Below are 16,951 nucleotides of genomic sequence, written 5' to 3' on the forward strand. Positions count from 1 at the left end.
ACATATTTTATGGTATGCATTTTTGTTAATTTTTATTTTATACACTTTTGGCATGATTTATAGGACCCATGTTGCATGTTCACTCTTTTTGTTGTAAATCACTCAGACACATCAGCATAGAACTGTTTGTGCAGTGCTGCATACGCCTTGTAGCGCTATAGAAATGCTAAATAGTAGTAATAGAACTGTATATTAAATCACTAAATCCAATCCAATCCACTCCACTATTCTATAACATCTGTGGCTAAATTTGATGTTGCACAACTCAAAAGGGGCATGGCCTTAGGAGGGGCATAGGCAGTGAGGCCTTGTCCCAGAAATAAGGCGCGATGTTATAGAATACTTTGATTTGTACACCCAACTGATATTAATTGGGCATGAGGATTTACACCAGGTTTCAACAGGTGTAACTCCTCGTACCCAAAGTTGGGCATAGGAATGTGTTCAAAGTGCTATTCTATAAAGGTCATATAGAACTAAATGACCTTTTTAGAACTGGTGTTTAATGCGTATCTTAACAGTGTCTAACTTTGGGTGCCATTTACTGAATCTGGCCCTTAATGCCTTATACTGTCCCCATCCCTTCCACATGTCCTTACCTTGGGCCAACAAGCAGGGGAGATACCATTTGCAAAATAAACCAGCAGTATATAGTAAAGGTAGTACCCCTGACTCAGTAGATCTGTTATAATCTAATATTATTTACTGATCTGTATGTTGTTCCCCAATTCAATTTTTTATACTTAATCAAGTGGTTCATCTAAAAAAAACCCATATTTTTCCCATTCTTTCCTTATCCCTGGCATGAAACATTCATCACCCACCTTCTCTCACCTATCAGCCTCTGTCCTACCCTCCCTTTCTGATCATTAGGTATTTTTTCCCTGTTAAGTTAAATTGCAACTGTGGGAATGGTATCCCTGTAATGCAAGTTGTGTTATTTTCTTATATGATGTGAGGTGCTAAAGGGAACGTTGATGAAGGTAGTCAAACCAGTTGGCTATAGGCATTTGAGGAGTTGAGGAAAGTGGTCAAACCAGATTGCCTATAGGTATTCAAGGCACTACTGAATGAGGGGCCATACTTGTTGGGTTGTGGCATGGAGGGACTGATTGGTGGCAGTGATCTGCTTGTGTCTGAAGACTTTGCAAAGGCTGAAAGGTGCTGTTTCTGGGAGCTAGCAGACAAGCCCCTAAGTACAGGGGGAAGAGGAGAATTAAACACTCAGGGCCTGATAGCCTGATATTCAAAATGATTTACAGGGCAGGAGAGGCTCCTGGCCAGTTAAATAGCGCTGAATGGATTGGCAGGGGATACTTAGCAATACTTAACTGGACAGTGCTGCTGAATATCCCCTCTGACCCCTATGGTATTTGCTGATTAGTGTTGGGGTGGTCAAGGGGCACAAATTGCAGTCCAAATTTTGCCCAGTTCGCTAGGCGGGTACAGCACTGAATATTGGCCCTATACTCATACATTTTGGACACTGCTAATGACCCAGATATTCAGTACCAGTGTCCGGATAGGGCCTAGCATTGAATAGCTGGGTCTAATTTAGTCAGTATCAGTTTAAATTTAAAAAAATGCTCACCAATGTTGGCTGAGTATTGACCCACAGAGTTGTAGAACTGGGTTGCTTTCTCACCCCTTCACTCTGGAATTCTCTGCTCCATTCCCTTAGTGCAGTGACCTCTTTCTCACTATTCTGTATGTCCCTTAAGACCCACCTGTTTAACATGGTCTTTCTTTCACATTGCACAAGAAATAGTAGGGGATGGCACAATGACTTCCAGTCAATGGGTATACAAGATTGCAAACTCTATTAGACAAGCACCAATCAAGCACCCAACTCAGGATTGTGTTTTGGTGGACCATCCTGCCTGCCTCAGGGGTCACAAACTCTTAAAATATAAAATCGTCTAGTGCAAGCTGCAAAAGTTGTGATGTTAAATATATAGGGCCAGATTCTATATAGGGCGCCTAAATAATCCACACGGTAAACATTTTCCCCTAAGCATATTCTATAACCGGCGCCTAGATTTAGGCATGGAATATAGAATACCTTAGTTGATATTCCAGCGCCTAAAACTACGCACCTCCATATACACCAATGAAAATGTGGTGTAAATCCCTGTGTGTAGATTTACGCGCACTGGGCCATATTCTATAACTAAGCATGTAAATTTTGGAATGCCCATGAAACATCAATTTTCCCGCCTATAGCCATGCCCCTTTAGAACTGCGTGCATTAGAATTTAGGCGCAGTTTATTACAGAATATGCTTACTGAGTTGAGCGTATAAATTCTAATTATTACCAATTAGTGCTTATCATTGTTGTGTTGTTATCAATGCTAATTAGCTTGATAAGCCAATTAAGTTATGTGTGATATTATAGAATACGCCTGGATTTTGGCGGATCTCTAGGTGTGCTATACAGAATCTGGGGGATAATGGTCAAAGCACATTCAATGTGTGGATGAAAACTCACTACTGCCAACAGAATGCATTCAGGAAGAAATGCATCTCAGGGGCCCAGCATTAGTTCCAGCTTCTGGAGTGCACTGTTTCCGGTGCTAGGAAATTTGTTTTTACTTTCTAGTACCAGAGGTGTGCCTGGCGGGGCTAGTGCTAGAGCCCTCACTGCCTCCTAAAGGCTCCCCAAGCAAATGACCATGCGCCAATGTGTTTGGTTGGCACATGACCATTTACTGGCCCTTTAGTGAAAATTACCTTTTACCCACGGCGGTAAAATGTGACCTTGGCGCTTGGGATTGTCATGCGTCAATGCCACCTCAGACCACCGTTTACTGCCGTTTGGTAAAAGGACCCTGTCATATGCTGTTATGTGACTTTTTCAAAATTTCTCAATTTAGATAACAACTTTTAAAACTATTTACACGGGTACTGTAAATTGTGATATAAACATGAAATATCAGCTGTTTGAAATATTGCCTCCTCCCCAGTATTCCACGATGTTGTATTATTAGAATCATACTGTTCCCCTTCTTTGGAAATATTTTCTTGTAAGTTTAGAGATCAGTTATTTCAGGATTCAATTTGTTGTACAGTGGCCTATTGTCTTCTAGGAAAATGGGTTTCTGCGAGGAAAAGTCTGTTTAATTTTGTATGAAGGCAAGCAGTTTCTGCATATAATTTTTTAATTGGGGATTTTAATTTACCTTTGAGAGATACAACCGATCATAGAGTACATGGTTTTTTTTTTAATCTGTTGGATGATTTGGGTTTTAGTTGGCCTGATCTAATCACCTCACATGAAAAGGGTCACCTATTAGATATTATTGGTTTCTAAGCTCAAGAATTACAGCAAGTAAAATTTTGACTAAATTCCTGTTTATCAGTTCTTTGGACAGAATATTATCTGTTTGATTTTACGATAAATGTAGAAAGATAAGGGATTTTTTGGCAGCACTGTACAATCTTATTATCAATGAAGGGGTAAAGTGGACTTCAATGTTTTTTGGGATAATTTACTTGGAGATAATATAACTAGTTGTGTTGTCAGGATATAGTTGCTAATTGGTAGAAAATAAGTGAGGATGTTTTAAATGAAATTGCTCCAGATAAGATAAGAAGGAAAACTTGTAGTAAGTCTGATTTATGGTTTTCTTATGAATTATTGTTAAAACAGACCAGTCGTAGGTTGGAAAAGAAATGGAGGAAATATCCATCAGATGTTAGTAGAAAAGCATAGAGATCAGTGATAAGGGCCTCCAAAATATAAGATGGAATCCCTCAGATGTCAACCATCACATTTGTATAAATATCTTTTAGAGGAGCCCTTGGAATTCCAGGGCTGTCCTGTTGATCATTATTGGACCCAATTTGAGTTATTGATACCCAATGATGTTAGACAATTAATTCAAAAATATGCAAAATAAAATTGCATTTTGGTCCCATGTCCTGTTTATCTGATGAAGTCCACATCTCAGTTATTTTAATGTTCTATGTCAGAATGGATAAATGGGCATCTAAGTAAATGGACTTTTTCTGAGTTGGGAGGTAAAACTGTACTGATACCTATTACGAAGAATAAAAAATGTGGTCCTTTAGATGTTTCAAATTATAGGCCTGTTGCTTCAACCTACTTACGTCAGACGGGGGCGGAGGTCAGGGAAGGAGAGACGTCCTGAAGACTAGCGGCGATCAGATGTTCTTCTTGCCCATGCAGCGCCTTCATACAGAGGTGAGAGGCACTGCGCGGGCCCGGTAAGGCGGAGGGGGGGAGCGGCGGCGATGACCTCAGGGGGGCGGGGCACGGGTGCGGAGGATGGCAGGAGGCAGAGCTGTGGGAGAAGGAGAAAGAGAAAGAGAGAGAGAGAGGAAGGGAGGGGGGCCGGGGCTGCTAAACTTTTGATTTTTGTTTAGATTTTTTATTTAATACAGGGGGAAGCAGGGAGCAGCGGCGACCTCGGGCGGGGGGGGGGGGGGGGGGCAAGGCCGTCCATACAGGACGCTCCTGACGAGCGCCTTTGCCCCTTTTATTTTCAATGTGTTTGTGTTTTGTTTTTTTTTCTGTTTGTTTTGACGTTTGTGGCATGTGCAGAGCAGCCAGCATAACGCTTGGCTGCTCTGCGCATGCTTTAGGGGCCGATTAACGACGGGGATTACACCAGTTTGATGCATTGTACTTTACAATACCGCAGCGAACATGTGCGGCTTGTTTTTTTGGTACATTCTTCGTTTTTTAAAATTCATTAAGGACTTTTACGTTTTAGATTTTTTTACATTTGGTTGATGCATCTGGGCCCCAGTACAGTAGTCTTGCTAATCAACAAGGGGTCAGAGCTGAACCTTAATCCTATTTATTAATCTTGATCCTCAAATCATCAGCCTCTACCCTGATTAACAATTGTATCTCTAACCTGTGGCAGCTGTTTTTTCAATGTGCCCTCAGTCTTTCTTCCTCCCCACCTCCACCATCCTACTTTCTTTTACTAGTGCAAGTGGAACTTGATGTGTTTAATTTAGTTTTGTTTGTGGTGTCCTGTGTGCTCAGTTTACACTGAAGATCTAATGACACTTTTGGCAAACAGGGATGTTTACTCACTGTCTTGGCTAAGTTCCACACTTCTCAAACTCTGTAGGTATTTCATGTGTATAAATAAGCTGAGACATTTTATTTTAGAGCTGATTTTGCTTTTAATGGTTGAAATTATAAACTGTATTCTGATCCATTTGCATGAAAAACACTTTTTCCCCAAATTCTATATATCATGCTTTAATTTCCGTGTGGAAATTGAAGCATATTCTGTAACAATGTGCATAACTTAATTGGTTAACTAGCTAATCAGCACTGTCAATTGGATGTTAACAAGCAATTATCAGCACTAATTGGCATTAGTTATGATTTACACGCACAACTCGCAAAGCGTATTCTGTACCATGGTGTGTGTAAATTCCAAGTCGCATAGTTGAAAAGGAGGCATAATTATGGGCATGGAATAACCATTTCTAAAATATGCACATTATTATAGAATACACCTACTCTGCACCTAATATAGGCATCAGGATTTACGCCAAGCAAAACATAGCCTAAATAGACGTGACCAAATTTGTTCCGTGTGGATTTTTCAGGCGCCATATATGGCATCTAGCCCCCAGAAAATGCAAAATATCATGATGACTTTTTTAAAACAATGCAAAACAAAATGTATTTTCCTTAGTTGTTAAAAATCTGTTCAAAAGCTTTACCCCCTGCCATTCAGTCAATGGCAGTCAGTGGTTTTAAAACCACCGACCACCACGGTCTGAATCTAATCTGGATATTCAAAGCAGAGGTCATAGCCAGGCATTGGCATTAACATCAAAGTCAGCTGCTGACTCGGAAGTCATGCAGGTACTGGCTGACATTTAGTGCTGGCATAAATAGGACTGCTTCTTGTGTAGTCCTGTAAGCCCCACTTAGCTTTGTGGGCACTGGCACTGAATAGAGCCAGTGCCCACCTAACTGATGGCTCCTCCCTGGCTAGGGGACTAACTGCACAGTGCTGTGGTAGTCAGGAGATATTCAGTGGCACTTCGAAGTTATATCCAGGGATGGCCTGCTCAGTGGGATTGAAGAGGGCAGAAGCCTCTTCTACATGCTTAAATCCCATTGAATATCGACCCTTAGTAGTTAGTGAAAAAAAAAGACGTAAAACTTCTATAGCATTTTAGGATTTGGTCTTTAGATTTAATTACTTCTTACCTTCTAAAATCCAAGGTCAAGGTGAATTGCAATTCAGATATTGTAGCTTTGCTTAAACTGCGCTACTGAGAATGTGACAAGTACAATAAGGGGCCCTTTTACTATGCCACGTAGGCGCCTACGCGCCGTCAGTTTTGAGTTACTGCCCGGATACCGCATAGCCCTTGTGGTAATTTCATTTTTGACACATGTCCACTACACGTGCCGGAAAATATTTTTATTTTCTGGTGTGTGGGCGGTAATTGGCATTTTACGCATGTAGATCATTACTGCCCAGTTACCGCGTGAATCCAGTGAATCCAGTGAATCCAGACTGCCCCAATTTGACTGCCCCTATCGGACCGACCGTTCACTTGTCTATTAGATTGTAAGCTCTTTGAGCAGGGACTGTCTCTCTTTGTTAAATTGTACAGCGCTGCGTAACCCTAGTAGCGCTCTAGAAATGTTAAGTAGTAGTAGTAGTAGTAGACCTTACCGCTAGGCCAATGGCTGGTGGTAAGGTCCAAAATGGATGCGTGGCAATTTTCATTTTGCCACACGTCTATTTTTCTGATATATGGACTCACTGAAATTATAATATGAATTCAATAGGTGGAGGCTAAATAGTTACATCTACACTACTCAAAATACTTGCCCAATGCCATCATTTTTCAAATTTTCACAATGTACTATCTTCCCTTCCATCCATTGTGTGTTATATTTCTTACAGTTTTCAAGTTTCTCTATATTTTTAATCTATACATTCAACTAATTAAGGACCTCAGTAGCACAATATATATTATAGCAGCGCTTCATTTGTCAGAAGACACGAATGCTCCCAACTCTTAATGCGCATTGGCTCCTCATCTGTCCACTCAATCTTCCTTCCCCAACGTTTATTCTGAAATTCTTTAATCATTTAATTCTTAGACATTTAATTTTAAAACTTAGCTTTTCCTGGTAGCTGATAGCAGCTTGATGTTAATAAGGGAACCATTATTCAATGTGACTTTATCTAGTATGACCGACATGCAGCTTGTTTCGCAGTAGCTGGACATCGTATCGAAAATGTCCATCCACCCTAAGGAGTAGATATAACAGGGATTAAAGGAACTTTAGAAGTAGATTGTTCACCAGCCGGGAAACTGGTTAATTTTATTTATTTATTTATTTATTTATGATTTATTCATTTAAACAATATTTACAAGGAACATCTTGGTTAGGATAGTCAATAGTAGGTATTACACAGGTGAATAAAGGAAAAAAAAAGTAAATACATCTTTACTTTTCAAAACCTTATGACTCTCAAGTCCATAAATGGAGATCCAAGATTAAATAATCTAGGAGAGAAATATAACACAGGAACTAATTAAATGGCAATTCTTTCTCTGCTAAGAAATTGTACATTATCTTCTTTTAATGCTTCTCCATTTTAACTGAGGATATCAGTGTTGAAACATGAACAGGTTCAGTAAACATATATTTTTTTTACCCCCAAGCCTTATTATGCACTTGCAGGGGTACCTTAAAAAAAAGGTACCCCCCAAGTGCAAAATCTCCGGTTTAAGGAGCAAAAATTGTTTCCTCCGTCTTCTTATCTCCTTAGAGACATCAGGAAATAACATTATTCTGCAACCCAAAAAGGGTTTCTCTTTGTTTCGGAAAAACAGACAGAAAATCCAGTTCTTATCAGGCATCAATGCGACAGTCGCCACCAAAGTAGCGGCCGTCGCCAAGTCAGAGTCAGAGGTCTGAAGCAAAAGAGAGACATCTATCGGTTTTTCAGTTTCTTGATTCAAATTTTTTCCTGGGACATAATATACTTGTGAAAAGGGTGGAAAGTCCTTTTCCAAGATATTCAAAACTTCAGAGAAATAACGTTTCAACATATCCAAGGGAAGAACATTTGATAGCCTAGGAAAACTGACAAATCTCAGGTTACGATTTTTAGCGAAGTTATCAAATATTTCCATTTTTTTCCTGATATTCGTCACATCTTTTAACATCATAGTTTGTATTATTTCCAACTTCATAACCCTTTGATCAATTTTTTCTACTTTTTCATTCAAAACTTTAGTCTCTTCTTCCTTTTTTTGCAATTCCATTTCAATACGCTTTACCTTTGGTAAAACCTCATTAACTTGTTTAAGGAAAAGCTGTCCCAGGTTAGACATTAAGTCCCACAAAACATCTAGGGCCACTTCTTTTGGTTTTACCGCTAACTCTTTAGGAAGTTCAAACCTTCCTGAAAACTGCTCATGGTCCTCACTGTTTCTCTCTCTTCATTCCCCACCGGCTCTATGGGCAAACTGCCCTCCATTCCCTCCTCAGATAGAATCGACGCTTCTCCCCGGTGTTCTCCTGGGTCCGTGCCTTCTTCCAAGGGGGACCCTGTCGGGTCAGAGAGGAAGGAACTTGCGCCGAGGGGTTGGGGAGGTGGAGTTCGTGCTGCGGGGCTCAAAGTTGTTTTGAGACTGGGGAAAGCCGAAATCTCCCTTTTGCCGACGTTTCCTGCCAGTGGCGTTCCGCATTCCAGTACAACTGCTCGTGGCCTCAAAAATTGGTCAATTGGACCCGGTAAAGGGGGTTGAGGCAGGGAAGCTCTGCCCACTATTCTCCCCCTACGCTTCGGCATCTTCAGAGCGAGGTTCGGAGCGTCCTAACAGAGCGACACCATCTTGGATCTATTACTCCCGAAACTGGTTAATTTTTGAGGATCATAGAAAATATATTTAGACCCTTGCCATCTAACAAAATATTTGCAGGGGTAGTTCAACCAAAATTGAGTTCCCAATTGAAAAGCTCCAGGTCTCATCTATTGTTTCATTCTCCTTTGTGTGGTTTCAATGACGTCTGGGAAGACATTAATTAATGTATTTATAATTTTTCACTCCTTTTTCTAAAGAAAAGTTTTAGAATCCTATCTTTATTGGATTCCAACACAAACAGGCTCATTTTCAAAAGAGATAGACATCCAAAAAGTGACATAAGTCAGTATTTGGACATTTATCTCACAGAAATGTCCAAATCAGTATTATCAAAACCTCTTTTAGGACATCTTTCTCTGAAGTCCGTCAGAAGGACGTCCAAATCTCAAGCGGTGTGCCAGGGGCGTGTTCAAGGCGAGACTTGGGCATTCCTAAGACTTGGACGTCTTTCAGCCATAATGGAACGTCCAAGAATAAAACTTAGATGTTTTGAGCTAGACCTGTTTTTATACCACATAGCTGTAGTGGGAATTGAACCCACTTCCCCAGGATAAAAGTCTGCTGTACTAACCACTAGGCTACTCCTCTACTCCACACAAGCTGTGCCCCAAATGACCAGATGACCACTGGAGGGACTCGATGATCACCTTCTCTTACTCCCCCCAAATCACAAAACATTTTTCCAAACAGCATTTTCAAAGGAAAAGATGGACTTTTTTTTGTAGAAAATGGCCTTTCCTATTCTGATTTTGGACGTTTTACAAAAAATATCCAAATTCAGACTTAGATGTCAGATCAACGTCTGCTGCACTAACCACTAGGTTACTCCTCTACTCGACACAAGGTGTACCCCAAATGACCAGATGACCACTGGAGGGATTTGGGGATCACCTTCCCTTACTCCCCCAAATCACAAAACATTTTTCTAAACAGCATTTTCAAAAGGAAAAGATGGAATTTTTTGTTGTAGAAAATGACCTTTCCTGTTCTGATTTTGGACTTAAAAAAAAAAAAAAAAAAATCCACATTCAGACTTAGTCATATCAAAAAATGCCCCTTGTGCATGTGTACAATTGCATAAATATCTGTTGTTGCTCCATAACAGTTTGATTATCCTTTTTTAACTTTCTTAACTTCTTTATCTGGATGATCCAAGCATTTTTTCAGACTGTCAATTTTTAGTTGAAACATTCATAAATTGCTGATACAATATTATATTCTGTTCTGTTAAAGACCTTTCCATTTTAGTAATTGCCTCCCATATTGATTCTAAGGACACATTTTTTTGGCTTAATTAAAGAAGGCTGAAAATCTTCAAGACTTATCTGAGATGAGTCAGGAAGATGAAGAAAATCTGTAGCCAATGATATATGCTGGAAATCTTCCACTACACCAGTGTCCTTCTCTCTGAACCCAGCCTTATCTGAAATAGCAACAGGTCTCCCAGTATTATGAGGTTCACATTTCCAGCCCCCACCCCAGGTTCAACAGCAGCCATCTTAGGTTGGGTTCCACCCAGGAAGGAATCCATGCCTGGAAATAAAGAAGGCTAGGGCAGTTGAATCTACTGCTCTGGAGACAAGGTTGTCTCACCAATAAACAAGGAGCCTGGCAAAGGTTTCCCAGGCTCTTGAACAGCCAGCTTTCCTCTCAGGATGTCCTGTCCTGTGGTTTATTTATGACATTTATATCCCCCGTTATCCCAGAAAATGGAGGGCATAGGTATCAAATGGCCCAAGTGAAGGGCTTTCCGCCAGAACTGTGGGGTAAGTCTGACTTTGCCCCTTTTCCTTTTTCTCCATATTATAAAGGAATAAAAACATTAACATATCAATTCTTATGTACCGTGTCAACACTACAAGGCTCAGAATGGTTTACAGTAAGAAAAATTGCATAAAAGACTGAAAGATAAACAATTCAAAAATCCAAAAATAAAATCTCAGCAATTAAAAAAAATTAAGAATAACATTTTAAAAATTACCAAGATTTAAGCAACTTCTGAAACTGTAGATAATTAGTCTGAGTCCTGATGTCAGAAGGCAGAGCATTCCACATGGAAACTACAGCTAGTGTGAATAATTTCTTGGTTGTTGAAACCATGTGAGGTCTACAAAAGAGAGGAATCTGCAATTAAAGTCGACATGTATTCAGGGCAGAGTCCATTTAAGATCTTAAAAACAAAGCATAACCCCGAGGACTTATTAGGACCCAATAGGAAAAGTAAAATTCTAGCTGCGAAAGGTAGGAAACCCGGAGAGGATATTAAACGCCGAGGCTTGGGGCGGCGCAAAAAGAAAGGAAAAAAGAAAGGACGGTGGATCCTTGTGTTTCTGGGGGGTTATGGAGGAAGGCCCCCAGAGAGAGTCCGACCCTTTGGGGTAGGGCGGACTTCTAGAACATATCTCAATCTTCATCTTCCTAACTGCAAAGGCCTCAAATACAAAACCTACTAAGCATCAAACTTCTCTGTCATAGGCAGCCAACTCTGGAACGCCATACCTCGACACATCCGAAAAACCACTGAACACCTACCCTTCCAAAAACTGCTGAAGACTTACCTCTTCAAACAAGCCTACCCAAATGACCCGTCCTAATTCTCAAACATAATTCCACACAGAATTCCACACCACTAGTATTACCCACACTCCAATCCCTTCCCCACATCTCTTATTATTGTCCTACTCTATGTAATTATGTCATCTCTGTGATACATTGTTTCCATACGTGTGTTATCTCCATGATACTTTGTACCATACTTTGTAAGCCGCACTGAACCTGCTATAGAGCGGGAAAGAGTGGGGTATAAATGCCACAAATAAATAAATAAATAAATAATACAAATTATAAAGCTTTCTTGAGAATCCCTATCTCTGTTAGGGAAAGGGTCCTCTTAGGAGATAGGGGGAAGAAGGGAACTGACAAAAAAGATCAAAAATGTTTTTAAACCTGAAACGCAGCACCGTAGACAGCCATCAGGCATTGGCTGTCGGCTCTGCAGCCGCTCCTCCTCTCTCCTCCATGTCACTGCCCCTGGAGTAAGACCCCGGAGGAGCACAGCGACGTGAGAGGCGAGAGGAGGCGCGGCTGCAGAGCCGACAGCCAATGCCTGATGGCTGTCTACGGTGCTGCGTTTCAGGTTTAAAAACATTTTTTAGCTTTTTCTTTTTGTAGCGGCCACTGCTGCTCAACAGGAGAAGCGGCAGCGGCTGCAAATGGGAGCTGGCACCGCATGCTTCGTGGGAGACTTGGTAGGCAGGCAGGCATGTAGGTAGGTAGGCAGGCGGGCCTGGATGGAAAGAAGGGGATAGAGAGAAGGACACTGATGGAAGAGTCGGGAGAGGGGGGGTAGACAGAAGGATGGGGAGAGAAGAGGGAAAACAGATGGAAGGATGGGGAGAGAAAGAGGGAAAAAACTGATGGAAGGATGGGGAGAGAAAGGGAAAAAGATGGAAGGATGGGGAGAGAAAGAGGGAAAACAGATGGAAGGATGGGGAGACAGAGAGGGAAAACAGATGGAAGGATGGGGAGAGAGAGGGAAACAGATGGAAGGATGGGGGAGAGAGAGAGGGAAAACAGATGGAAGGATGGGGAGAGAAACGGAATACAGATAGAAGGATGGGGAGAGAAAGGGAAAACAGATGGAAGGATGGGGAGAGAAAGACACTGGATGGAAGGTTGGAGAGAGAAAGGAGGAGATGATGAATGGATGCAGAGAGAAAGGGAAGAGACTGGAAGGATGTGGAGAGAGAAGGGACACTGAACAGAAAAGGGTAGAGAGAGAGAGACACTGGATAGAAGGAGGGGGAGAGAGACATTAGATGGAAGGATCAGGAGAGAGGGTAGATGGGTGGAAGGATGGTGAGAGAAAGAAGGAAGACGCTGGATGGAAGGGTAGGGAGAAAGAGGAGACAATGGATGGAAGAATGCAGAAAGAAATAGGGGAGGCACTGGAAGAATGGGGAGAGAAAGGAGAGCTGCTGGATGGAAAAGGGGAGTGGTGAAAGACTGGAGAATAAGAGGAAAGGGCATGGGGAGAACAAGGGTGAGAAAAAGATGAAAAGCCATAGGTAGATGAAGGAATTAAAGAATGGATAGTAAGAATGAATTAAATTTGGATAGAGAGAGAGAGGCTGAATAATATTGAAGAAAGCAAAGAAAAAGGAGAGAAAAATGACAAATGGCGCAGAAGAGTTAAGCGAAAATGAAGGAAAGCAGAATCAGAGACTGGGAGCAATATGGAAAGAAAAACAAAGTCACCAGACAATGAAGGTAGAAAAAAATCATTTTATTTTCATTTTAGTGTTTGAAATATGTCCAATTTGAGAACTTACATCTGCTGTCTTATTTTGCACTGGGTATACTGGAGCTGTAACAGCTTACAGAAATTATCTCTAATGAAAAAAATCACGTTATTTTTTTCTCCTATACTAGTATAATATTTTCAATGATGTCTGTTTATATACGCCATAGCTGGTATAAGAAGTGTGGCTAATGTAGGTGTGGCTATCATAGGGGTGGAGCCATATGTGGTGACGCCACCCATAATGAGTACCGGCACCTTTTTTCTACAAAAAAAGCACTGGATTTACAACAACTTTCGTTGGTATAAACAGAAGCTCGTAGTTTTAGGTTCTACAATATCAACTAAGTGCATTCTATATACTATGAGGGGAATAATCGAACGTCGCCGGCGAAATAGGTCACCGGCGATCTATTTTGGCGGCGGCGCAACAGCTGGCCGGAACCGTATTATCGAAAAAGATGGCCAGCCATCTTTTTTTTCGATAATACGGTTTAGCCCGGCGAAATGCCTTGGAGTTCGCCGGGTTTGACATTGCCGGGTGTGTTTTTCCGCGATAATGGAAAAAACTGCTGGCGATCTCAAACCCAGCAAAATCCAAGGCATTTGGCCGTGGGAGGAGCCAGCATTTGTAGTGCAATGGTCCCTCTCACATGCCAGGACACCAACCGTGGCACCCTAGGGGGCACTTCAAACATCTATTATAAACAACCAAATTAGCTTCCAGGTGCATAGCACCCTTCCCTTGTGTGCTGAGTCCCCCAAATCCCCCCCAAAACCCACTGCCCACAAGTGTGCACCATTACCCTAGCCCTAAGGGCTGAAGGGGGCACCTACATCTGGGTACAGTGGGTTTTGGGGGGTTTGGGAGGGCTCAACATTACCCACCACAAGTGGAACAGGTAGGGGGGGGATGGGCCTGGCTCTGCCTTTCTGCAGTCCACTGCAACCAACAACAACTGTTCCAGGGACCCGCATACTGCTGTCAGGGTGCTGGGTATGACATTTGAGGCTGGCATACAGGCTGGCAAAAAAAGGTTTGTATTTTAATAATTTTAGTGTGGGAGGGAGTTGTCGACCACTGGGGGAGTAAGGGGAGGTCATCCCCCATTCCCTCCGGTGGTCATCTGGTCAGTTGAGGCAGCTTTTTGAGGCTTGGTCGTGAAAATAAAAGGACCAAGTAAACCCGGCGAAATACTGCTTATTGCCGGGTTTTATTTTTCCATTATCCGCGAAAGCTGGCCATCTGAAAGCCACGCCCAAGCCTGCCCATGTCCCGCCTTCGCTTCACCGCCAACACGCCCCTTTGAACTTTTGCCGGCGAGGCGAAGGGAAAGCGGTGAAGCTATCACAAATGTAGCTTTCGATTATACGCTTTTCGCCGCTTTTGCGAAATCGCCGGCCATATCCCGATTTGTGTCGGGAAATAGCCGGCGATTACTTTCGATTATAAGCTGGTATGTCTAACTCTAAGCACCACTTATAGAATATGCTTAGGTGGAAATGTTTTCCACGCCAAGTTTTTAGGTGCCATATATAGAATCTGGCCCGATATGTCCCTATTCCATAATTTCAGAACTATTTAACGGTGTAGTAATACCTTTATAGCATGTGGCAGATAATACATCAATGCTAATTGTAGAAGAGTAGTGACAGGCATTTCTAAACTTTCTTTCATATAACTTTTAAATATTTCCTTAGGGATGGCCTTAGATACGTGAGAGAAATTAATTAAGGGAGATAGTTACGTATTGCCTTAATGCATCCTAGTATATTATTTGCCCCTTAACACACTAAACAGCAATAACGTCATTTTATGAAGCTGAAGTAAAAAGTGGTCTGTGGTCTATGGTAGTGGAAATTGCCACACGCCGAGGTGTTCTGCATGGATTTTCAAGCTTGCATCTTATTATTGGGTAGCTCACACTAATCTAATTTTTTCTTTTTTCTTTCCATTTCCTGATATATTAATACGTGCTCTGACAACTTGTTTGTGGTATGCTATTTTAAGCTGTGGTAAGCTTTATTAGTGCTTACTGCAGCTTAGTAAAAGGACCCAAAATGTTAAAATGTATTATTTTTTTACATTTTATTAAAAAGTCTCAATGATTATAGATTGTAGACCTGACATGGTCACGTTTCACTTAAGGCTACCTCAAGGGACAACCTCTACTAATAAGCTGTTTTGGGCACTGATTGTACTTAAAGGAAAAAAATTAAAGGGCCCTTTTACTCAAGGGCATTACAGCCTTTAACGTGTGGTTAGTGCCCAAACAAGCTAATGTAGACATGCTTTAAAGCATTTTGTAGTATTTTGGATCCACACCAAAATTTCAGCACACATTTGGGCACCGTATATAAAATCCAAGGGTTATTGTATATTTCTATGTAATGTTAATGATGAGATATTAATGAGATGACAGTTTATCAAATTTGAGAAAAATAAAACTGATTTTGTGAGAGGTTTGCTGGCATTTTAGAAGGGACACATTCATTTTTCAAAATTCCACATTTAAACATACCTGCTCCTATCCGTAGATGCTCCAAGCATGGACAGACATAACAGCCACATAGTCCAAAAGCTCAATAACACTGTACAAGTCCCCTTCACTTGTTTGGTTAAAGAGCATGCTCCCATATTTATGTATTTCTCTTGACAAAGAGGTTGCAGGGAATTATCTAAAATGATCCACACATGATTTCCCAATTACTTATTAGGGTATTACAATATTAGGAAAAGAAATCAGACAACATATATCCCTTTGGCCTTGTATGCTGCAAACATTGGGGCCTAGTTATTAACCTAGGGCCCTGTTTACTAAGGTGTGCTAGCTTTTTTAGTGCGCTCTAAACATTAGAGTCGCCTATATATTTCTATGGGTGATTTTAGCATTTAGCATGTGCTAATCATTAGCACACACAAAAATGCTAGTGCGCCCTTAGCGCTTCTTAGTAAACAGGGCCCCTAGTAACATAATAAGTGACGGCAGATAAAGACCTGAACAGTCCATCTAGTCTAATGTGTGCAGAAAGGTGCAACTAAAGAGCTGGAAATATAACCATAAAATTCCAAGGGATTTGCTAAACCGTGGTACCCGAGTGTCACATGTTAGTAGAATCTGTGTGCATTCACATCTGCAGAGCATATGTAGCAGGCCCAACTTCACAATTTAGCTTTCTATGCAGCATCTCATTTGCATCCACAGCTAAATTTCACAGAAAATGGCATCTAATCCACAATTTTTGTGACTTCGGGCAAGCAGCTCTTTGTGACCCTGGCCAAGTCACTTAACCTTCCATTACCCCAGGTATAAAATAAGTACCTGTATATAATATGTAAACCACTTTGATTGTGACCATAGAAAGATAGTATATCAAATTCCACCTCTTTTCCCTTTATTTTATTTTTGTTACATTTGTACCCTGTGTTTTCCCACTCATGGCAGGCTCTATGTGGTGGGTAATGGAGGATTAGGTGACTTGCCCAGAGTCACAAAGAGCTGCCTGTGCTGGGAATCAAACTCAGTTCCCCAGGACCAAAGTCCACCACCCTAACCACTAGGCCACTCCTCCACTCCCTTTTTATGGTTTCATAAAATACATTAAAATGCACAAACCTGGATTATGGATTATTTGTTGGCTTTGTGCAGTTTCTTGCAGAGATCTTCTGCATATGATGTTTCACTGTCCTATGATTTGTCATTTTTGGGATTCTACATAGAGGGATATTTTAAAAGATTTTCCTATAACTGGGG

Source organism: Microcaecilia unicolor, chromosome 2 (genome assembly GCF_901765095.1).
Source record: "Microcaecilia unicolor chromosome 2, aMicUni1.1, whole genome shotgun sequence".
Lineage (NCBI taxonomy): Eukaryota > Metazoa > Chordata > Amphibia > Gymnophiona > Siphonopidae > Microcaecilia > Microcaecilia unicolor.